This window comes from Drosophila yakuba, chromosome 3R (genome assembly GCF_016746365.2).
Source record: "Drosophila yakuba strain Tai18E2 chromosome 3R, Prin_Dyak_Tai18E2_2.1, whole genome shotgun sequence".
In the NCBI taxonomy this organism is placed as follows: domain Eukaryota; kingdom Metazoa; phylum Arthropoda; class Insecta; order Diptera; family Drosophilidae; genus Drosophila; species Drosophila yakuba.
Genome location: NC_052530.2, coordinates 306,063 through 330,219, shown reverse-complemented (window position 1 = coordinate 330,219; position 24,157 = coordinate 306,063). Strand labels below are relative to the sequence as shown.

Genomic DNA, 24,157 nt, shown 5'->3' with positions numbered 1-24,157 from the left:
TTTGGGCGGTTTGTGGGCGTTAGAGTTTGCGCTGCGCCTATGTCCCTGGAGTCTGTATGCCTAATCTCAACTTTCTAGCTTTTGTAGTTCCTGAGATCTCGACGTTCATACGGACAGACAGACGGACAGACGGACGGACAGACGGACATGGCCAAATCGACTCGGCTATTGATCCTGATCAAGAATATATATACTTTATATGGTCGGAAACGCTTTCTTCTGCCTGTTACATACTTTTCAACGAATCTAGTATACCCTTTTACTCTACGAGTAACGGGTATAATAAAGAGTTTTAATTTGAACTGTTTTTCCATTGGGAAAGTTACTATTCAATTAAAAACAAGAGAGAACGCTATAGTCGAGTTCCCCGACTATCTGATACCCGTTACTCAGCTAGGGGAAGTGCGAAGGAGAGTCTTCAACATGATCGTAGATGCATGTCAAAACTGACGGTTTTTTTTTTGGGCGTAGAGTGGGCGTGGCAAAAAGTTTTTTGGCAAATCGATAGAAATTTACTAGACTAATGCAAAAATGAAAAAATATCAAAACATTTTTCAAAAATGTGGGCGTGACAGCTTTGGGCGGTTTGTGGGCGTTAGAGTGGGCGGGTATGCTAGATTCGTAGAAAAGTATTTAACAGGCAGAAGGAAGCGTTTCCGTTCATATTAAGTATATATTCTAGATCAGGATCAATAGCCGAGTCGAACTGAACATGTCCGTTTGAGCGTTCGTATGTCCGTATGAACGATGTCTGGAACTATAAAAGCCAGAATGTTGCCCACTCCAACGCCCTCAAACCGCCCAAAACTGTGACGCCCACACTTTTGAAAAATGTGATATTTTGTGTTTTTTATTTATGTTGTAAATTGTTCTCGATTTGCCAAAAAACTTTTTGCAGCGCCGACTTAACGCACACAAAACAAACACGCCAAAACAATTATTTTTCATTTTATTATTTTTTGTGGAAAGTGGAAAATGTGGAAAGTTCCCTTGCTCACTACCTGTGTAACGGGTTTCTTATAGTCCGGAAATTGGACTACGGCATTCCCTCTTTATTTTTAAACTAGTTAAAAATTATTCTTATACTTTTGTTTGTATTAGCATTATAACGCCTGCACTCCGATCAAAACTGTTACAACCACTCTTAAAAAAGAGAGAACGCTATCCCCGACTATTTGATACCCGTTACTCAGCTAGTAGAAGTGGGAAGGAGTGTCAGTTTTTGGCGGTTTTTGGGCGTTAGAGTGGGCGTGGCAACATGAATCGACAAACTTGCTCTGCTTCTATTTCTCTGGAGTCTGTATGTTTAATCTCAACTTTCTAGCTTTTGTAGTTCCTGAGATCTCGACGTTCATACGGACGGACAGACGGACATGGCCATCGACTCGGCTATTGATCCTGATCAAGAATATATATGGTCGGAAACGCTTCCTTCTGCCTGTAACATACTTTTCAACGAATCTAGTATGCCCTTTTACTCTACGAGTAACGGGTATAAAAATGAGATATTGTTTTGTTTTATTATTACCTTTTCTATGTTTAAATGAAAAATATATTTATCCACAACCAATAATTTGATACGACTTACAAAGGAATCGATTAATCAAGATCAGTGATCATTCCAAACCATTATTCAACTTTTCATGATAGGTGTTGATACCTATTAACGTGTGGGCTTGAGCATTCTAGTATGTTTATTTTATACTCATTATAATGGGAAGATAAAGTTGGGTATTTGAATAGGCGTACGATATTTTAGTATAAATTAATAAACTTTACTATGTGTTTGTGATAATAAATAATTATCATATTAGTTCTTAAGACTTGCGGAAAACAGCTGTCGACGATATACTCATGAGAATTAATACGTTAAAATGATCTCATTGAAACCAATACATTGGCTTGTTGCGTCTTAGACGTATATATAATTCCTTCCTTTTTGATATTAGATATAAGGTTTTGAATTAGATAAGAATTATTTAAATGCAGTGAACAGAAGCAGCACGGCAGCCTGCGAAACAGAAAGTGTCTCTGTCTGTGATCTGCTGACGTATTTATACGTTTAATCGGTTTTCGCATCAAAAGAGCGTCAGCGTCACAGAACGGCAAATAAGCCAGAACTAGTTTCTGTGTAGTCGTCAACAAAGCAAGATCACAATACCGATCTTTACAAATGCACACTGCAAAAATATTCTTCATTTGAAAATAAAATAAATTTATAGAATTTATAAAATTTGTGCTTGAACAACTATTATTTTGGTCAATTATTAAATTAGCCAAGTAAGTATAATGTTTCTTATATAACTGAAGAAATATAACTTTGACTAGTTGCTTTTAACTGAAATGTAACTAACAAAAACCTGATTCCGAATAAGGACTTTTTAAAATCAAAAACAACAAAGGTACATTGCTTATTCAATTTATTTTTAATTAGTTCTATTTCAGCTGCATGATTTATTAATTCAGTCCGGGCTGTTCCGACTTAATTACTACCTGCAATAGAAAGACGACTTTTAAAAACGTTTTAAGCAAATAAGCTAGAGTATAAAAAGAAACACGCGAGGCATTTCAGGTTTGCTCCCACCATGTAAGTATGTGACTGCAATACTTGCTTGTTCCAGTAAGCACTAATTCTGTTGTCTATCACTGCATTTATTATAAATCTTGACACAATTTAAATTTGATATTTCTTGAGTATTATATAAATGTATATATGCGTTAAATGAGGAAATTTACAACTATATGGTACATATATATAGATATGTATATATGTATATGCATCGAACTGTGTTTATTATACTTGGTTCCATTTTGCCGAAAAAGCGTTTTGCCACGCATACGAAATGGCTAGATTCAATTTTGTTATCAGTGCACTATGGGGCGAACGACCACCTTATGTGGAAAAAACACATTTTTTAAAAGTTGTTAAACAAATTTTTTTTAAATTGACATGTATTCAGAAAACATCAATCTATCATGTTACGTACTTGAAATTTTTAAAGAGGGCGCCACTGTTCAGTGAGCAGCTGTTTAGTCAGCTGTTTTGTTTGCGCTGGCACACCGATAACCGAATTTTTGTTAATCGCTGAAAAATCTTACAAGTTTGAAGTGACAAAAAGGGCTTAAACAATTATAAAAGTGTTACTTATAACATGCAGTCGAATCCTTGTGGTTTTTAATATGTGTTTGTGATCTTCGAATGTTAAAATTAACTGTGTCCCAATAATCTTCAGTAAGTTCTAACCCTAATAAAACACAACTTTTGTAGTGTATTCTAATTTTTAAATAAAGCTACAAAGTGAGTCCGGCTCACTCCGTCTCTAAAACCTGTTATATGTTGTAGAGTTATCAATTCTTAGTATATGTTATTAGTATAAATGTGGGCGTGACAGCTTTGGGCGGTTTGTGGGCGTTAGAGTGGGCGGGTATGCTAGATTCGTAGAAAAGTATTTAACAGGCAGAAGGAAGCGTTTCCGTTCATATTAAGTATATATTCTTGATCAGGATCAATAGCCGAGTCGAACTGAACATGTCCGTTTGAGCGTTCGTATGTCCGTATGAACGATGTCTGGAACTATAAAAGCCAGAATGTTGCCCACTCCAACGCCCTCAAACCGCCCAAAACTGTGACGCCCACACTTTTGAAAAATGTGATATTTTGTGTTTTTTATTTATGTTGTAAATTGTTCTCGATTTGCCAAAAAACTTTTTGCAGCGCCGACTTAACGCACACAAAACAAACACGCCAAAACAATTATTTTTCATTTTATTATTTTTTATGGAAAGTGGAAAATGTGGAAAGTTCCCTTGCTCACTACCTGTGTAACGGGTTTCTTATAGTCCGGAAATTGGACTACGGCATTCCCTCTTTATTTTTAAACTAGTTAAAAATTATTCTTATACTTTTGTTTGTATTAGCATTATAACGCCTGCACTCCGATCAAAACTGTTACAACCACTCTTAAAAAAGAGAGAACGCTATCCCCGACCATTTGATACCCGTTACTCAGCTAGTAGAAGTGGGAAGGAGTGTCAGTTTTTGGGCGTTAGAGTGGGCGTGGCAACATGAATCGACAAACTTGCTCTGCTTCTATGTCTCTGGAGTCTGTATGTTTAATCTCAACTTTCTAGCTTTTGTAGTTCCTGAGATCTCGACGTTCATACGGACGGACAGACGGACATGGCCATCGACTCGGCTATTGATCCTGATCAAGAATATATATACTTTATATGGTCGGAAACGCTTCCTTCTGCCTGTAACATACTTTTCAACGAATCTAGTATGCCCTTTTACTCTACGAGTAACGGGTATAAAAATGAGATATTGTTTTGTTTTATTATTACCTTTTCTATGTTTAAATGAAAAATATATTTATCCACAACCAATAATTTGATACGACTTACAAAGGAATCGATTAATCAAGATCAGTGATCATTCCAAACCATTATTCAACTTTTCATGATAGGTGTTGATACCTATTAACGTGTGGGCTTGAGCATTCTAGTATGTTTATTTTATACTCATTATAATGGGAAGATAAAGTTGGGTATTTGAATAGGCGTACGATATTTTAGTATAAATTAATAAACTTTACTATGTGTTTGTGATAATAAATAATTATCATATTAGTTCTTAAGACTTGCGGAAAACAGCTGTCGACGATATACTCATGAGAATTAATACGTTAAAATGATCTCATTGAAACCAATACATTGGCTTGTTGCGTCTTAGACGTATATATAATTCCTTCCTTTTTGATATTAGATATAAGGTTTTGAATTAGATAAGAATTATTTAAATGCAGTGAACAGAAGCAGCACGGCAGCCTGCGAAACAGAAAGTGTCTCTGTCTGTGATCTGCTGACGTATTTATACGTTTAATCGGTTTTCGCATCAAAAGAGCGTCAGCGTCACAGAACGGCAAATAAGCCAGAACTAGTTTCTGTGTAGTCGTCAACAAAGCAAGATCACAATACCGATCTTTACAAATGCACACTGCAAAAATATTCTTCATTTGAAAATAAAATAAATTTATAGAATTTATAAAATTTGTGCTTGAACAACTATTATTTTGGTCAATTATTAAATTAGCCAAGTAAGTATAATGTTTCTTATATAACTGAAGAAATATAACTTTGACTACTTGCTTTTAACTGAAATGTAACTAACAAAAACCTGATTCCGAATAGGGACTTTTTAAAATCAAAAACAACAAAGGTACATTGCTTATTCAATTTATTTTTAATTAGTTCTATTTCAGCTGCATGATTTATTAATTCAGTCCGGGCTGTTCCGACTTAATTACTACCTGCAATAGAAAGACGACTTTTAAAAACGTTTTAAGCAAATAAGCTAGAGTATAAAAAGAAACACGCGAGGCATTTCAGGTTTGCTCCCACCATGTAAGTATGTGACTGCAATACTTGCTTGTTCCAGTAAGCACTAATTCTGTTGTCTATCACTGCATTTATTATAAATCTTGACACAATTTAAATTTGATATTTCTTGAGTATTATATAAATGTATATATGCGTTAAATGAGGAAATTTACAACTATACATATATATAGATCCATTTTGCCGAAAAAGCGTTTTGCCACGCATACGAAATGGCTAGATTCAATTTTGTTATCAGTGCACTATGGGGCGAACGACCACCTTATGTGGAAAAAACCCATTTTTTAAAAGTTGTTAAACAAATTTTTTTTAAATTGACATGTATTCAGAAAACATCAATCTATCATGTTACGTACTTGAAATTTTTAAAGAGGGCGCCACTGTTCAGTGAGCAGCTGTTTAGTCAGCTGTTTTGTTTGCGCTGGCACACCGATAACCGAATTTTTGTTAATCGCTGAAAAATCTTACAAGTTTGAAGTGACAAAAAGGGCTTAAACAATTATAAAAGTGTTACTTATAACATGCAGTCGAATCCTTGTGGTTTTTAATATGTGTTTGTGATCTTCGAATGTTAAAATTAACTGTGTCCCAATAATCTTCAGTAAGTTCTAACCCTAATAAAACACAACTTTTGTAGTGTATTCTAATTTTTAAATAAAGCTACAAAGTGAGTCCGGCTCACTCCGTCTCTAAAACCTGTTATATGTTGTAGAGTTATCAATTCTTAGTATATGTTATTAGTATAAATGCACACTTTTGCACACTTTCTCCAAAATTTAACTTTTAAGGGTCTAACCTCAAAGTGAGAAACAGCAAGAGCTGTCTATTATAAATGATTTGACTGACTTATCTGATTTTCTAATAGAGTTTACATGCTAGGATAAAATGTTAAATTAAGAATGAATATTGCTACTGATGTGTATCTTTGTTGTTTATCATATTGTTTCTTAAAACAACTCTCGGCGATTTCTCCATTACGATTTGCAAACCAGTTTTTTATCCTGCCCGTTGTTTCTGCAGAAATTATTCGCTGTGAGTAGTGGGGACGTTCGAATTACCACTATCTTCTAGAGCGTTAATATTATATTTTGGTGGACAGGGAAGTCAACGATCGTGGCATCTTTCTTGTCGACAAACGCTTTCCAGCGTATTATTTTTTCTTTTGTACCTTTTCGGTAATACTATAATAATAATAATATATGTATATATATATAATTTCTGTAGATCGTTAAAATTTGTACACCTTATAAATAATTTGTTAACATTTTTAACACCCATACAATAGCTTAATTATAATAGGTTAAATTATAATAGGCATTAACTAGCCTAATGCTAAAAAACTGTTTTGGAAAGGCTCCTTTTGAGTTTTATTAAAATTTATATCGTTTTCCTATACTGACTCGCATCCACTTTAGCATTGTCGTCCTTTAGATAGTTTGTGAGGGGACAAGCAACTAGCAAACTCTTTTATAAAACATATGCAGCAGCCTAGCTAGCCCTATGATTTTTGGGGGCTAAAAATTTTATTATGGCCTGTACTTTTTCTGAAAACATTTTAACACCGCCTCCCACCCCCCGCGATACTTCGATTTAACGCTTTCCTTAAAAAATTTGAATTTTTCGTGAGGTAGGCGAAAAATAATAACATAATCAACGTCTCTTAAGACGTCATAAATAGGTTCTTGAAAAATACTTCTGGGCATTTTTTAACCTAAAAGGAAGTTTATGGAATACTCATGTAAAGATGTAATAATGAGAAAATTGCCCGATAGGGTGTTTATGACTTTTGCTAGACATGACATCATGAAAGTATCTAAATTCAAACAAATATCACAACAAGAAGGTATATACAAAACAAGAGAGAACGCTATAGTCGAGTTCCCCGACCATCTGATACCCGTTACTCAGCTAGCGGAAGGGAGAAGGAGGGTCTTAAACACAGTTTTTGGCGGTTTGTATGCGTTATAGTGGGCGTGGCTGAAAGTTTTTTGGCAAATCGATAAAAATTTACAAGACCAATACAAAAATGAAAAAATATCAAAACATTTTTCAAAAGTGTGGCGTGGCAATTTTTGGCGGTTTGTGTGCGTTAGAGTGGGCGTGGCAACATGAATCGACAAACTTGCGCTGCGTGTATGTCTCTGGAGTCTGTATGCTTAATCTCAACTTTCTAGCTTGTGTAGTTCCTGAGCTCACAGCGTTCATACGGACGGACAGACAGACGGACAGACTGACGGACGGACAGACGGACATGGTCATATCGACTCGGCTATTGATCCTGATCAAGAATATATATACTTTATATGGTCGGAAACAATTCCTTCTGCCTGTTACATACTTTTCAACGAATCTAGTATACCCTCTTACTCTACGAGTAACGGGTATAATAACTTTTAATGACCGAACAAAAACACAAAATAACTCCACAAACCTCAAAGAATAAAGGAAAGTATCAAAACTTCTATACATAATACAAAGCCAAAGGATAATACGAGGTTAGCGAATGAATTTACACAATTACTAAATGCAGGTAGAGTCCAAAATCGTTTTAATTTTTAACAACGAAGTAAAAATGCACCAAACTTTCCCCCCAAACGGAAGAGAGAAAGTGCTAGTAACCAATACAGAATGGACACAGGCAAAATTTTCTTCAACCAGCCTCGAAATCAGAAAGCGATTCAGAGGAGGTCTTAAAAATTAAAAGGAATAATATTACTCTCAAATTAGTCGTTTCAAATGCCTTTATATTATGTAACGAAATTTCTTTAATTTTCAAATCAAACCTTCTAAAGTAAAAGTCCACACTATAAATGGCTTTATAACATTGAACCAAAGCGTTTCATTGCATTTAAGCAAACTTTGTTCCTTTAATAGAGTATTTGAACTATATTCTGTGAAATATTGGTTGAAAAATATTGAAAATTGACCGAATGGCAGCAATTCTTCGTAGGGCCTCAGAAAAATACATTTGCGGTGCACGTCTACCTCAGCTCTGGATAATCTGATATGAAATACCCAACGTTTTTCCATCAATTTATGTCCTCTAGTATCCCTGTCGATTTTTCCATTATTATAATTTTTGAACTTTTACAAAACTTGAAAGTGAAAATACCGATTTTGGCCAAAGTTCATGACTATTGTTGTTAATAATAAAAAATTAAAATCAAAACGAAAAATCTCGACAGGGTTACTCATAAATTATGTAAGAAATACTGTAAAAAATTTGAGAACGATCGTGAATAGATTTGAGATACAGAGTGCACCGACTCAAAAAACATCGATTTGAGAAAAACGTGTTTAATTTTGTTGCTGTCTTCCTGTGAGGATTACTCAGGTTGTCGTTCGAGACCGCATCAAACATTCTATATTCACAATTTTTCAGAAGAATATGACTTACTATTAGGTAGATACTATTTAGAGCCAACCAACAACACTCAAATTAATTATTCAATTCAAACAGTCAATATAAATGGCTATACATTCAACATGTGGGACGAACACATTCAAACAGATTAGTCCAAGGCTACCAATGAGTGGCCCAGGTCATTAAACCCAGAGGAAACTCCTCTACATACCCCGAAAAAGGAGAAAACCCTTCGGAAAATTAAGAGAAAACCCCACTTAAAATAAGATAAGTCAAGGGTTACCAATGAGTGCCCCAGGTCATCTAACCCAGAGGAAACCCCTCTAAACAATAAACATTCTATTCCTACAAGACAGGAAGATCCTATCTATAAAAAACCAAATAAATACTCCAAAGCGCTTGATCAAAATGTCAACAAGCAAATTAATGAAATGATAGAACAAAAAAAATTAGGAAATCTAAGTCCCCCTATCGTTCTTCAATTTGGATTGTCCCAAAGAAAAGCAATTCTTCTGGTAAACCAAAATTTCGTTTAGTCGTAGACTACCGTAGACTCAACGAGATAACCATTGACGACAAATTCCCTATTCCCGTAATGGATAAAATATTAGACAAGTTTGAACGCTGTCAATACTTTACAACTATTGATCTAGCTAAAGGTTTCCATAAAATTCAATTGGACCAGCAATCAAAACAGCATTTTCAACAAAACATTGGCATTACGGATATACATGTATGCCCTTTGGTCTAAAAAGAATTTTTCGTTCACATTTTCACGACAGATGTTTTAAAACCAAACCCTAACAAAATAACTGCAATTGTTAATTTCCCTATTCCTAAAACTACAAATGGAATACAATTTTTCCTTGGACTTAGCGGATTCTACAGAAAGTTCATTCCCAATTTTGCAAAAATAACAAAATCTATGACCCTCAAATTAAAAAAAGTATCAGTAATTCCCACAAAAGATAATAATAACATGTCCGCTTTCGAAAAACTAAAAGTACTCATCACGTCCGATCCTATCCTAATATACCCTAACTTCGAAAATGATTTTTCACTGACAACAGATGCGAGTACTATAACTATAGGCGCTGTATTATACCAAGAGCATAAACCCATCTGCTATGCAAGCAGAACTTTAAACAAACACGAACTTAACTATTCGGCAGTAGAAAAATAACTATGGGCAACGATTTTAGGCGCTACCTATTCGTTAGAAAATTCGACATATTAAGCCATCATGGGCCACTTGTATGGCTAAGTAAAATAAATGATCCTAATATAAAATTACAGAGATGGAAGATACAACTTAACGAATACGATTATAATATTCAATATCTACCTGGTAAAGATAATCATGTCGCTAATGCTATATCTAGTGCTCAAATTCAAGAAAACTTCCTAGGAGAAGATGCCCCAATGTTCTTTCCCACAGCAGCTTTTGTGCATAGTGCACCGGAAGACAACCTAGATCACATTTCAGTAACCGAAAGACCTCTTAATCTTATTATAACAGACAATTCGACTTAATAAAAGACAATTTTGACGATGTCCATAAAGTATTTCCATAAAACTAGAATAAAAACAAGTGAGAACGCTATAGTCGAGTTCCCCGACTATTTGATACCCGTTACTCAGCTAGTGGAAGTGCGAAGGAGGTCTTCTACACTGACAGTTTTTGTGGGTTTATGGGCGTTAGAGTGGGCGTGGCAAAAAGTTGTTTGGCAAATCGATAGAAATTTACAAGACTAATACAAAAATGAAAAAATATCAAAACATTTTTTAAAAGTGCGGGCGTGGCAGCTTTGGGCGGTTTGTGGGCGTTAGATTGGGCGTGGCAGCATGATTCGAAACTTGCGCTGCGTCTATGTCCCTGGAGTCTGTATGCTTAATCTCAACGTTCTAGCTTTTGTAGTTCCTGAGATCTTGACGTTCATACGGACAGACAGACGGACGGACAGACGGACATGGCCAAATCGACTCGGCTATTGATCCTGATCAAGAATATATATACTTTATATGGTCGGAAACGCTTCCTTCTGCCTGTAAAATACTTTTCAGCGAATCTAGTATACCCTTTTACTCTACGAGTAACGGGTATAATCAGTTATAAAGAAATGACTGAACCCTTGCTAAGGATCTAATTAAATAATAATTTTACACTAAGAAAAGTGTTATTTACTTCCCTAAAGAAATCGACTTTAAAAATCTTTCAAAATGCGTATATTTAAATCATAGGTCCCGACAGTAACTATGAAAACCAGTAGTAAACTAATAGACATTCAAACATATGCCCAGTTCAAGGAAATCATTCTCAAAACACATAAAGAAATATTACACCCTGGTATAGAAAAACTCACTTCAGTTCAAAGAACTTTACTATTACCCAATTACCAAAAAATTATTCAAAACATCATAAACGAATATTAAATCTTTAAGATCTCTAAACTGAACATAGAATCACAAAATTAACCCTTGAAACATCCCCAGGTTTTTACTTAATAAAATAATCTTATCATGTATTGACATTTATTATAAGCAAGCTGACCCGGCCACGCGTTTCTGTGGCTAAAGTTTTTGTTATATTAAAGACGAAAATGTTGATGTTGGTATATAAATTCACTGGATTAAGATTTGAAGGGGAAGTACGTTGAACACAATTAATTAAAATGTTCTTACACTTGATATTAAGGAGAAATCAATAAAAATAAACATTTATCAGATTGATTATTTCCATTTAATTTTATAACAAATAAGTATATATTACAGTATAATACAGCAAATAATATGTGACGCTCAAACTCATGAATGAGGTAGGCAAGTCGAGTTCCCCGACTATCTGATACCTGTTACTCAGCTAGTGGAAGTGCAGAGGAGAGTCTTCAACACTGACAGCTTTTGGCGGTTTGTGGACGTTAGAGTGGGCGCGGCAAAAAGTTTTTTTACAAGTACAAAAATGAAAAAATATCAAAACTTTTTTCAAAAGTGTGTGATCGACTCGGCTTTTGATCTTGATCGAGAATATATATACTTCATATGGACGGAAACTCTTCCTTCTGGCTGTTACATACTTTTCAACGAATCTAGTATACCCTTTTACTCCACGAGTAACGGGTATAAAAAGTAACATACTAACCAAAACAATACATGACAAATATATTTCACACAATAATCAAACTTACACGGCAAGTTCTCAAAGCTTGGCTATAAATAAATATATAACTGGTGTAATAAACCAGGTCCCAGCATTTTATTGTCTGTACAATTCGAATAAATATTAGTTACCAATTGATTTACTAACTAATTACTAATTACTTCGCGAGAGGAATGCAACAAAACTTGAACAACTCGAATCCGTTCAGACAAAAGAAATAATCGAACAACACAATCAGACAAATAATGTCTTTCAAATAATAACAATTACAACATTAATCACAATTGTTATAATTGCATTATTGTACTTTATCTATAAATATAAAACCATACCCCAAAAGTTAATTGTAAATTTCAAAAACCAAGCCCTAAAAAACGAAAACATTATAAGTCCTAAAACAGACAATATTGTACCCCCCAATACCCCTGTAATCTAAACGCCTGAGAACAGGCTTTTTTCTTAAGGATGAGGAAGTAAGATATCCATTGTACACCCACAACTCCCCAACCACACACACTCCCCAACAACTCACACACACACTTTGATGTCTAAGTACAAAATGTAATCAAAGATCGAGAGCCCTTCGATTAAGATAAGTAGACTCTGTGGCGAGCCCACGTCGCCTAAGCATTCGATCACTTGGCGAGCCAACTGAAATAACAAAAACAATTGATCACTTGGCAAGCCAACTGAAATAACAAAAAATAACAAAAAAATGCCTCAGGATTCTCCACTTACTCCTATTTTTCGGGGGCTCCTCTCTCCACGTCAGAATAGATGTTTATAGGAGAATCTTTGATGGAGAATCACTGCGCTTCAGTCGGCTCTGACTGCATACACGTGTAAGCAACTTCGTGAGAGGATTTTCGTGTGCGGCGAGCTTTGCTAGCTTTTGATGTGTACACTATCTTATCTGTAATTCCTCGTTAAAGAAATTTATGTGGAGGTCTTTATGGATGCTTTCGCTGCGTAGGTACCATGTTACCCCAGTGATAGTTCGCAGAATCGTTGACTGAGCTCGTTGTATAGTTCCAATGTTGGTTTTTGAAGCGTTCATAGTTCCCAGCCATATGTCAAGATGGGTTTCAGCACGGTATTGTAGGTTGTATTGTACTTTGTATTCCAGACTAAAGGAGAGAGTTGCAATTAATACGCCAGTCAAGTTTTAAACTTCATATGCGTGCTTTTAGATTATATATGTCGCCGCCAGATGAGACGTCTATCTAGGTAAACGCCGAGATTTGTTACTACTTCTGATTTTGGGATGAATGTACTGTTTAGGGTGTAGTGTGTAACGCATTAGTTCGCCTGCTTTGGGAGGATCTGAGTTGATGGGGCACGCTGTATGTTTCCGGCTCTAGCTCGTCGACGTTGGGGGTGGTGGTCTTGCTTACCCAGACCTCGGACACGGACTACACATTATTATAAATTAGTGAAGAAATTGAGCGTGCTGCGACAAAATTAGAAGCTATAACTATAACTATATAATAAACAAAATTCACTGAAGGAGAAAAGTTGAAAGGAAAAGCGGAGGTTTGTAGAAAGGACGGAGAGAAAACAATTTTTGTTTTTTTTGCGAAGACACAGCTGTTGTTGTGCTCGCGTAATGCCCACCCTACCTACGATCACCCGCCGCAAGAGCATGGCTCTGGTGATCCCTTTTGATCCTTACGATCATTGAGTCATCATTTGAAACGGTAAAAACACAGGGATTTAAGATTTCATGGTTTTATTACTGATCAAAGTTACCATTACGTTTAAATTCATTGGTCTTGAGATAGATAGGGAAATTATATGTATATCATCTTAATAATAATTATAGAATTATAAATTTATAAGTTTAATTGGGGAGGTTTACTTCAGTTGGCTTTAATCTTATATCGTTTTTTTTTTTTTAATCTATTCTTGCTTGGTTCTGTTTCTTGACTTCATGTCGTTCTAATTCATAACTTCCGATAAATTAGGTTTAGTTTTTGGGTACCGATAATTCATTAATTCAATTTCTTGCGCTACTTAATTCAGGTTTAACTTTTAGTATAGGATACAATTGATTTAATTTCTTTAGGCTTTCGTTTGTTTATTTCAAAGACAAAAAAGAAAAATGGTTTTATTATCAACACTAAAAAACCGTCTTAACAAACACGGAGAATCAACACGAGCTCAGGCCACACACATCAGTCACACTCCGCCACAATCGGGCCCCTCTTACACTGCACCCCTTTCTACACATCGTACCAATCCTAGCGTTTCCTTCGCTATTGCCTTAAGATCGGGAATTAAAAGCGTGAATCCAATAACACAAAAGTCAACTACTACGCGGGAAGAACAGGAAATAACTACTTCGAACGATCAAACGCAGCATATATCAACTGGCATTTAAACGATGATGATCTCACTCCAGCCAACCCTAAAAGAATTTATGACATTCATGCAAGCCACAATGCAAGAGCTTATGCGAAACCAAAATATGCTGATACAGCTTCTCGTGTCATCAAAATCAACATAATGTCTCCACTTCAAATATCTATGTGGAACGCCGATGGCGTTCACGGCATAAACTCGAACTTGCCCAGTTCCTATCCGAAAAAAATATTGACGTCATGCTCCTCTCCGAGACACATCTAACAGACAAGCACAACTTCCATGTTCCAGGATACCTATTCTACGCCACTAACCATCCGGACGGAAAAGCCCATGGCGGCACTGGCATACTTATCAGAGGTCGCATCAAACACCTCCTTAATAATAGAACTGAGACGGACTACCTGCAATCCACTTCCATATGCATGCAATCTAGCATCGGCCCCGTCACTCTGGCCGCAGTCTACTGCCCACCTCGTTTTGCAGTTTCTGAGGACCAATTCTTGGAATTTTTCAACTTACTCGTTGAGCGATTTATAGCGGCTGGTGACTACAATGCCAAGCACAAGCACTGGGGTTCACGCCTTTTAAACCCAAAGGGTTAACAACTTTACAACGTGCTCATTAAGCCTCGAAATAAGCTCGATTATGTCACTCCGGGTAGGCCTACATACAGGCCAGCAGATCCAAAGAGGCTCCCGGATCTCATTGACTTCGCAATAATAAAAAAGATCCCTAGAAATAATATTACGGCTGAGTCACTTGCAGAACTATCATCAGATCACATCAGGCATCGACCACATACAACTGGGCACACCTACAGGCTGACAGGCAACAGGACCAACTGGGCAAGGTACACGAAATATGTTTGTACTCACATGGTACCAACTCAAACAGTGTCTACCCATGAGGATATTGACCGCCTGACCGAATCGATGGAGGAAAATCTTGTTGCTGCAGCCAAGGCCTCTACCCCTCCAGACACACACAAATTGACAAATCATACAAAGACAACTCGTGAAATCAAACAGCTAGTACTTGAAAAACGAAGACTAAGATGAGAATGGCAGAATCACAGATCCACAAAGGCTAAGGAACAGCTAAAAATAGCAACACGTAGACTAACCAGGGCACTTAAGCTTGAGGAAGCAAACGCCCAGCATCTATATATCGAACAACCAGCAAGAAGAACCCTTTGTGGAAAGCACACAAAAATATTCAGCCACCAGCAGAAACATTCGTTCCACTGCGAGGCCCCTCAGGAAGCTGGATACGCAGCGAACAAGATAGAGCAAGTGCATTCGCCGATCACCTTCAAGGCGTATTCCAACCAAATACTGCTAGCAACTCATTTGTCCTACCTGTAGCAATTAAAATCCAGCCACCAATAAATCCAATAACATTTAGTCAACATTTAAAAGATCTTGAGCCCAAAAAATCACCAGGACACGACTTGGTGACACCACAAATGATCATAGAACTCCCACCGTGTGCGGTTCTGACCTTATGCAATCTCTTTAACGCTATTATGAAACTTAAATACTATCCCCAAATGTAGAAAAAGGCGGTCATAGTGATGATTCCCATGCCAGGCAAAGACAAAACGCAACCCTCATCCTACAGACCAATCAGTCCCCTATCGTGTCTCTCGAATCTGTTTGAAAAGGCATTCTTAAAACACCTAGCTCCCTACTTAAGAATGCGAAACACAATACCACCCCATCAATTTGGTTTTCGCAAAAATCATGGAACGATCGAACAGGTCAATCGCATCACAAACGAAATTCGTACTGCTTTTGAGCACCGGGAATACTGCTCAGCTATATTCTTAGATGTCGAACAAGCATTTGACCGAGTCTGGCTGGAAGGACTAATGTACAAGATAACAAAACTGCTTCCGCGGAATACCCACAAAGTGTTCGAATCGTATCTCTTCAAAACTAAACTTCAACCAGGTGTAACAGTTCGACTTCACACGACCGCTTCATCAATGCTGGAGTTCCCCAAGGAAGTGTGCTGGGCCCCGTTCCTTACACTTTATATACAGCAGACATGCCTACAAACTATCAGCTCACAACCTCTACGTTTGCTGACGATACCGCAATACTCAGCCGATCCAAATGCCCATCAAAGGCAACAGAAAAACTTGACTGTCATCTTAAAACAGTGGAAAGATGGTTTGCGGACTGGCGCATTAAGATAAACGAGACCAAAAGCAGACATGTAACAATCACACTGAATAGACAAACCTGCCCACCATGTACCCTAAACAATACACTCATCCCACAATCAGACGTAGTAACATATCTCGGGGTTCACCTAGATAGACGCCTCACCTGGCGGCGACATATAGAATCTAAAAGGACTCATATGAAGCTTAAAGCAGGCAATCTCCACTGGCTTATTTATTGCAACTCTCCGCTTAGTCTGGAATACAAAGTACTTCTCTACAATACCGTGCTGAAACACATTTGGACATACGGCTGTGAATTATGGGAAAACGCGTCCAAAACCAACATTGAAATTATACAGCGAGCTCAGTCATCCATAGAGACCTCAACATAAACCTCGTCAACGAGGAAATCCAGATGAGAAAGAGTAAACATCAAGCAAAGCTCGCCGCACACGAAAATCCTCTCGCGAAGTCGCTCACGCGTGTATGTAGTCACAGCAGACTAAAGCGCAAAGATTCTCCATCAAAGATTCTCCTATAAACATCTATTCTGACCTGGAGAGAGGAGCCCCCGAAAAATAGGAGTAAGTGGAGAATCCTGAAGTTCGCCGCACACGAAAATCCTCTCGCGAAGTCGCTCACGCGTGTATGTAGTCACAGCAGACTAAAGCGCAAAGATTCTCCAGCCCAGCAAAGAAATCCTAGGGCCGTCTCTAGCTAATACAACTATTTAATAATGTACTTAAACTAATTTATATAATAAGATTTGAATAATTATTGTTAGTCTCATAATAAGAGAAGATCCAATAAATAACGCAATAAGTTCAAAAAAAAATTATCAACACTCACTCATTATGTCCGTTAAAATTTACTTAATTTGGAATTACTTAAATAGTTGGAAAGTTTAATTAGGACTTCAAAGACAGTTTTCTCATTATTCTTGGCTTTTAGTTTCAGCAAAAGCTCACATACAAACACAAGAGAGTTCCCCGAATATCTGATACCCTTTACTCAGCTAGTGCACTGCGAAGGAGAGTCTTTAATACTGACAGTTATTGGCAGTTTGTGGACGTTAGAGTGGGCGTGGCAAAAATGTTTTTGGCAAATCGATAAAAATCAACAAGACTAATACAAAAATGAAAAAATATCAAAACATTTTTTAAAAGTGTGGTCGTGGATGCTTTGGGTGGTTATTGGGCGTGGCAAAAAGTTTTTTGGCAAATCAATAGATTTTACAAGAACAATACAAAAATGGAAAAATATTAAAACATTTTTCAAAAGTGTGGGCGTGGCAGCTTTAGGCGGTTTGCGGGCGCTAGAGTGGGCGTGGCAAAAAGTTTTTTCCAAATCGATAGAAATTTACAAGACCGATTCGAAAACTAAAAATATCAAAACATTTTGCAAAAGTGCAGCTTTAAGCGGTTTGTGGGCATTAGAGTGGGCATGACAACATAAATCGACAAACTTGCGCTGCGTCTATGTGCCTGGAGTCTGTATGCTTTCTAGCTTTTGTAGTTCCTGAGATCTCGACGTTCATACGCACAGACGGACGGACAGACGGACATGGTCAGATCGACTCGGCTATTAATCCTGATCAAGAATATATATACTTTATATGGTCGGAAACGCTTCCTTCTGCCTGTTACATACTTTTCAACGAATCTAGTATACCCTTTTACTCCACGAGTAACGGGTATAATCATAGAAGGCTTGCGTAAGAGTTTCGTAATGCCATGTAGATAAATGCCGTTCGGAGAAACAAAATTGAGGCACATCAGCTTGTAAAGATCGAAATTTGATTTACTTCGGGCATTTAATTCGCAATTTTAATCGCGCATTCACAGCTGTCGGAGGTTAAATCTATGGATTTTAAAATTTTCCACCAAGCTACCAAAAATCAAAACGATCTTTTAGACAAAATATTATTTACCCGCTGAATAATAGGTTCCGATACAAGTAAGAATATAGCTAAGCAGTATTCCCTGTGCTCAAAAGCAGTAAGAATTTAGTTTGTAATGCTATTGACCCGTTCGATCGTTCAATGATTTGTGCGAAAGCAAAATTAATGCGATGGTATTGTATTTCCTTCTTAGCTAGCGAACTAGGTGTTTTCAAAATGCCTTTTCAAACAGTTTTGAGAGACACGTTAGGAGACAGATTGGTCTGTCGGATGAGGGTTTCGTTTTGTCTTTGCCTGGCTTGGGAATCAACCTTTTTCTACCTTTGGGGATAGTGTCCAAGCGTTGAAAGCCGGCATAAGGACTGAACCGCACACGTTGGGAGTTCTATGATCATTTTTGGTATCAACAAGTAATGTCCAGGTGATTTTTTGAGCCTAAAATCTTTAATGATATCTCGCTTTGGCTAAATGTAATTGGATTTATTGGTGGCAAGTTTTTAGTTACTGCTACAATTGAGTTGCTGGAAGGAAAAATAGATTTGGTTGGAGGTGATCGGCGAACGCATAACGCATATCTCCTTCGCTGTGTAACCAGCTTCCAGAGAGGCCTCGCCGTGGAACGGCTGTTTCTGCTGGTAGCTGAATGTTTTTGTGTGCTCTTTCTCAAAAGGGTTCTTTTTGCGATCGATAGTGGTTCGATGTATAGATGCTGGGCATTTGCTTCCTCAAGCTTTTTTTTAACCTTTGGGGATCTGGACTCTGCCATTCTCTTTTAAGTCTTCGTTTTTCAAGTACTAGCTAATCAATTTTGCAGGAGATCGGCATGGCAACAGCGAAGACGGCTGGAATGCGAAAAGAGTCAAGGGCGATCAGGTTAAACGGTAAATAATGGACCTTGGACCCCGGCAAAGCGGAGAGACCGTGAACTAGCGGTACCGCGCTGGACCTTGGACTCGAACCGGCCAAGGGCGCAGAGGTCGTACGGTAACGGTACGGACATTGAACAAGCACAAAGAGGACGCACCGTGAACTAACGGTACCGCGCTGGACCTTGGACTCGAACCGGCCAAGGGCACAAAGGTCGACGGGGGACTTTGGATAAGCGCAAAGAGGACACACCGTGAACTAACGGGACACGAGTTGGACCTTGGACCCGAGTGAGCCGTGCGCAAAAGGGAAATAGCGGGATCCCCGCTGCCTATAAAAGGGCGACGCAGGCGCGGCTCCAGGCATTCGGTCAAACTAACACGCTTAGGTCATACGAGTAACCGGAGAGTGCAAGCGCGAGTCGCGCAGTCAGGACACAGGCGTGCGGGCGGACAGTCAGAGCAGACGCAGAAGGTGCGGACACGGTCGATCAGGAAGTACGCGGAGTGCCATACGGGCAGACAGTCAATGAAAAAATTTCCCTACAGACAGACAGTCAGGGAAGAAAGTGCCATACAGACAGACAGTCAATAAGAAGTGCGCGGAGAGCCATACAGCCACACAGTCGATCGGGAAAAGTACGCGGAGTACACAGACATTCAATAAGAAAGTACGCGGAGTACCACACGGGCAGACAGCAGATCCGAAACAGTGCGTGGAGAGCTACACAGTGACGCTTACAAGTGAAAGTACAATTGCGTCGAAGCGAGCATCCAAAAAGGATCCCCGCAAGGAAGGACCAGCGAAGGAGAAGCAAACACCAGGACCTGGCGTGGTCAGAAAGGGACGGTGGAGTCAGTGGTCGCAAAGGTGGTTCGGGGAGCAGCTCCAGCTGATCTTACGGACGAAACACCCTGCCCCATAACATCCTAAGCCCCGGCCAAGCCCGCAGGTTGGTCCTTTGGCAAGGGCGACGAGTGCCTGGCTTACGCAAGAAGGGACGGTGGAGTCAGTGGTCGCAAAGGTGGTTCGAGGAGAAGCTCTAGCTGATCTTTCGGACGATACATCCTGCCCCATAACATCCTAAGTCCAGTCGAGCCGGCACGGATACGCCGTCGAGGGCGACGCGGGACCAGCTAAGAAGGACGACGAAGGAGAGACGACGCGCGTCCGAAGGCGAGGGTCACAGGATTCTCTTTATCAAGTCACTGAATAAAGGTGGTTTAAATCTAAAACTCTGTCTTCTCTTGGTCGGGCAATCACACAAATCATAAATTTGGTGGGACGAACAAACAAACTCTCTGAGCTAGCCGTTGCAATTCGTAGCGAGCAGAAACTAAGGATTCAGTTCGTTACATTAGTTCTGAGAGTGACTCGGCCGTTTCTTGTTATTGCGAAGTCAATGAGATCTGGGAGCTTATTTGGATCTACTGGGCAGTATGTAGGCCTACCAGGAGTCACATAATCGAGCTTATTTCGCGGAATCAGTTCAAAGATTTCAAGAATTTATCCTCAGAAACTACAAAACGAAGTGGACAGTAGACTGCGGCCAGATTGATGGGGCCGTTGCTGGATTGCACGTTTATAGAAGTGGATTGCAGGTAGTCCATTTCAGTTCAGAAGGTGTTATTTGATGCGACCTCTGATAAGTATGCCATGGGCTTAGACGCCCGAATGGTTTGTGGTGTAGAATAGGTATCTTGTAATATGAAAGTTGGCTTGTCTGTTGGACGTTTCTAGGAGAGGAACATGGCGTCAATTTCTTTTTATCTGGATAAGAACTGGGCAACTTAGAGTTTTTGCCGTGAAACACCATTTGCGTTGCACATAGATATTTAAAGTGAAGACATTTGCTTGTTCAAAGTTCACAGTTATTTTCTGTTTTTCCCGCGTAGTAATCAACTTTTGTTTTGTCGGATTCACAGGTTTATTTCCGGATTTGGGTCCATTAAGAAGGAAACGCTAAAATTGACACGATGTGTAAGACAGGCTGCCGTGTAAGACGGTCCCGATTGTGCCGGAGTGTGACTGATGTGGGCGGCCTAAGCGCGTGGTGATTCTCCACGTTTTTAAGGCGGCTCATGTATACTAAACAGCCACGCCAATTCGATGTGTGACTTGCGCCGCAGTTGCTGCATATTTTTACAGAGATGTCTTCCTTGTTCTTATGGCAGTTCGCTGTGCCATGTACTTCACTACAGACTACGCAAATAAATGCCAGTGTACAGTAAGGATTAGATTGACCATATTCTTTTTATTTTCGTCTTGTGCTTTTATTTTACCTGCATCATCCAGAAATGTAGTTAGGGTACGATGGCTAGCCTCGGTTTAAGTTTGAACTATTGTTTCATTTATGTTCCCTTTGCTTAAAGGGATTACGTAAAATCAGTTTTCTTCTATTAGCATTGTTGCGTGTAATTTTTTTCTGTTTTAAATTTTTGTTATTTTGAGGGCTAAGTTTTCTTTTATTTTCTTTTTTAGTGTTATGTTGCGATCCATTCCAGTCTGTACGGTCGACCCGGCGTTCTTGTTTACGTTGTGGTTTGCCGATAGCACAGCAGAACCGTTAAGTTGTGTTTTTGTTTTGATCGCTGGCTCAGTGAGAGCAAGTGCTTGCGTCGCCATAATTGAGCGAGCTGACGATACCGCTCCAGTTGTTGTTGTGATTGCAGTTGGTGTTATTGTCACCGTAGGTAAGCTATACGGAGCTCTTAAACACGACTTCACATGTCAGGCAATGGATTGTATTATTACAGACATTTTTTTTAATATTTATATTATTTTCTTAGTTTTATAAAAGTTATTTATCAATTTATTTTGAAAAGAGCAAGGTAGCAATTGCATATAGTTACGTTTATTTACTTTTGAGAATATTTAGTGGACCGTCTTTATAGACGAGCCCCAACGCTGAAACTAAATTTTTGACAAATAAAAGAAACCGGGTTGGATTTTTGTTTTTTATTGTTCAACGTTCAGCTTAAGACCAAATATCAAACTTACGTAAATTTGAAAGGAAACCTCAGTGCTTTAAGAATATGTAAGTGTAAATCGGGAGAAAATTCCTTTTGGATGATAAAGTGAAGCTTCAGAACAGGCAAAACTGCTTAGGTTAGGCTTTAAGATTTGTTTTCGAGAATGGCTAAGTGCCGTTGCCAAAGAATTGTTTATAAGAACGCACTGCGCAGATGGCATTGTTAATAGTTCTGGATGGATTAAATACCTAGAAACCTATACTTGGGCTGGGATTGATTGATGTGGTGGGGGTAATAAAGCTTCTTCCATTTTTATGTGTGCTGTGATTTGATTTGGATTCTTCTTCATTATACCCGTTACTCGCAGAGTGAAAGGGTATACCAAATTCGTTAAAAAGTATAAAACAGGCGGAATGAAGCGTTTCCAACCATATAAAGTATATGTCAAAGGTACACTTTGTCTGTCTTTGTCCGCCGTAATGTTAGTGTAGTGAGTTTCGATCGCACTGAAGTTTTACGCACAACTGACTTGTGTCGGACACATCTTCTGCGTGCTTACGATCGAATAACACTAGGCGTCAGCGACAACACGCTGGCGCCGCGCTATAACTATTTTTTTCAAAACTAAAAAATACAGACGTCCAATAACTGCGCAAATAGAGGCTGATGCAATATTTCCAGTATGATGAATTAAAAGCATACCCATTCACTAACACATGCAAAAGTATGCTCCGACACGACCGTCCTGACCATTACACGACCTCGTGAAATATTCCCAACAATGCTTTGTTCTTTATAACTTTAATGCAACAAAACCATTTTCAAATCACACTTACATCAACAAATTAAATTTCACGTTTCAATATCATTCTTAGAGTAATACAAACTTTTTAACATAATTCAATCATTACATTACAATATCTAATGCGCCACACGCCATGATCAAAACAATTGTTTTGCACTTGTGCTTAAATTTTTATTATAAATTTCATTATAAGCCCTTCAGGGGTCTGTCACTTGCTAAAGCTTATATTTTATTAATATCTCTTTCAACAGCTTCCTTTTCTATTTCAACAGCTTCCTTTACCATTTGCTTATCATTGTCTCTTTCAACAGTTTCATTTTCCATCTCTTCATTACTGTCTCTTTCAACAGTTTCATTTTCCATCTCTTCATTACTGTCTCTTTCAACAGTTTCATTTTCAACCATTTCATTTAAATTATTTTTACATTTTTCTAATTCTTCTTGCAGTTGCCAATCTGGCATTTTTCTTATGTCATCGTGAGCATATTTATATTTTGTGCGTATTGTGCATATTGTTCGTCAACGACCTGAGCATATATCTATCCCCATCCTACAATTCAGTTATTTTAAAAGGCCCTCTAAACTTCGGACTTAGCTTTGTTTGATGCCTTTCTTCATGTTTTAACAACACGAAATCTCCAACTTGACATCCAACAACTTCTTTATTAAATTGCGCTTGCTGCTGCAGCTGAAATATTGCGAACTGCCTCTGATCTTACTTCTGCCAAATCAATATCATCTACCGTATTGCAAGGTGGAAAAAACCCCAACGGGCGAGCGACTTTGCCAATAAACAGTTCTAAGGGGCTTGCCTTGGCTGCTCTACTAACCGTACAATTTAACGCTAATTGAACCTCTCTCAATGCATCTTGCCAAGAGCGGCTGCTAGTCTCAACTGCAGTCAATAAGTTTTTTAAGGTGCTCGACTTGCCAACCAGTAAAAGTCATAGGCCTCATCTTATGTCTTCTCCCAACCCAGGTGCATAACTGCCTCATGAATTTGATTTATAACTGACCATCTAAATGATCTTGAAACATTTGATAAGGAACGAGTTCTTCCGATTTGCTGAATTTTCGTATATAATATTCCTCCTCTCAATTTATAAGTTTTTGCAATATCCGCAGGAAGAGAATAATCTTTCAGTTTCTTTACGATATTAA

At 38.2% G+C, this 24,157-nt stretch overlaps 2 long non-coding RNA genes across 5 annotated transcripts; one reads left to right on the top strand and one right to left on the bottom strand.

Annotated features, from left to right (window-relative positions):
- The first annotated feature begins 1,509 nt into the window (after positions 1-1,509).
- On the top strand, positions 1,510-23,357 carry LOC120321834. 4 transcript variants are annotated; one of them, XR_005561560.2, is made up of 5 exons: positions 1,510-2,280; positions 2,435-2,587; positions 5,251-5,998; positions 21,145-21,446; positions 21,701-23,357. It is a non-coding gene; the product is annotated as an uncharacterized LOC120321834 (long non-coding RNA). The 4 variants fall into 4 exon arrangements; XR_005561559.2 differs by lacking the exon at positions 21,701-23,357 and having other exon boundaries at positions 1,511-2,280; positions 21,145-21,456; XR_005561562.2 differs by lacking the exon at positions 21,145-21,446 and having other exon boundaries at positions 1,519-2,280; positions 5,251-5,403.
- On the bottom strand, positions 2,404-3,429 carry LOC120321835. The gene is made up of 2 exons (XR_005561563.1): positions 2,585-3,429; positions 2,404-2,493 (listed from the first exon to the last, which is right to left on the bottom strand). It is a non-coding gene; the product is annotated as an uncharacterized LOC120321835 (long non-coding RNA).
- Positions 23,358-24,157: the final 800 nt, after the last annotated feature.